This window comes from Mesoplodon bidens (genome assembly GCF_964165515.1).
Source record: "Mesoplodon bidens genome assembly, chromosome: 12".
Classification (NCBI taxonomy): Eukaryota; Metazoa; Chordata; class Mammalia; order Artiodactyla; family Ziphiidae; genus Mesoplodon; species Mesoplodon bidens.
The window spans coordinates 10,385,323-10,386,889 of NC_138168.1; positions in this window are offsets into that span (position 1 = coordinate 10,385,323).

A 1,567-nucleotide genomic window follows, 5' to 3' on the forward strand; every position below is an offset into this window, starting at 1 on the left:
AAGTAACTCCACTTCAGCTCACTCTATTACGTTCCTTATTATTTCTAATTCATTTAGAAGTTTGTCATCAGGCTTAAGTGATGTCTCAGTTTCGGAGTTTTTCCACTGCAATCCCAGCTCATTTCATTCTGTGGTTTCATTATGTCTTTTTGTGTTATTGTACTCACGTGATTATTATATTTTCTTTTAGTAAAACTACTTGGAGAATTTTCTTCTATTTTTCAGACTGTGTTCCTAGGTTAGGTTATGGGTTGTTTCTAGGTTAGGTTATGGGTGATTTCTATACTGGTGTGGTCCCTTTTTTTACCCATTTAGACATAAAAGTTCTGGCCAAATTAAAAAAATGTCATCAGCTGTTATCATTTTATTATTTTGTCTATTTCAAATGATGATATCATTCATTAATATTATATAAATATATAAACATTTATAATCAATGGCAAGTCTGCTATGTAGTAATTTCCTCATAAATTTCCTAAGACTTTTAAAACAGTTTTCTTAAGAGTTGTAAAGATGTTACTTATGTCTGAGGTTAAATGAGAAAAGAATAGTGACCACATGGAATATTACGAATTCTTCTAGTTTATAACTAGTTTTTCTCAATGGTAATTTTTTTGTGTCTCTCCTGCAAATATCTCTACTACAATTAGGGAAAGTGTGAGAACCCTCGAGTCTTTTGACATAGGAATGAAGGATTTTGCCCAATGTTTCTGTTTCTTTTTTTAGCGGTCACCACATGTGAATTATTCAAATGCTATCTTGGAAGGATCATGCATAAACTATATCAAATACATTAGCTTAAGCTTTCAGTTAATGTCTTACAGAGATGAGAGGACATCTACCAGAGCAAATAATTGGACACAGGCCAGATATTTCATCATAGGGTTTGCCTGCAGTCTGGGGAAGTGTTAAGAAGGAGGTATTTTTCAATAGTTGGCCTGTGACTGGTTTTTACCCACTGTAACAAACCTCCTCTTACCACTGTGGAGGTTTAAAGAGAGATGAGTGATTTGAGATCATCAGAAGACATGTTTTGTATTTATAAAATGTAGTATTTAAAATATCAGCAGTAATAATGTAATCAACTATTCTCCTATAGACAAGGAGAAAACAGGAATTAGAAGGACAATTTCTTCCAGGAGATTTTTTTTCTGACAATTACCCAATCAGAAAACTCTAAGAAATTGCTTTTCTGAATTTACTGGCACAAATATTTGCTCTAGTAAACCTTACTTTTCTTATGACTATCAATACATTCTAATTCTTCCTATGAGACTAACTGCCTTAATAGTTACAGATACCTTTTACTGAGAGTTTACTTTGTGCCAGACACGATTTTATGCATTTTACACTTTGTTTCATGCTTAAAACTTACAAGAGCTATGTACAATGCATCACATTTCTATCTTATAAATGAAGAAATGTACAAAGTGGTTTAAGAAATTTGACAAGATCACAGATATGATAAATCTTGGAGCCAGGATCTAAATCTGGGGCCATCTGAGTCTAAAACACTAAGTTCTACTTCCTCTGTGAGTCAGTCAACAGACACGCACATTGCTTGAGT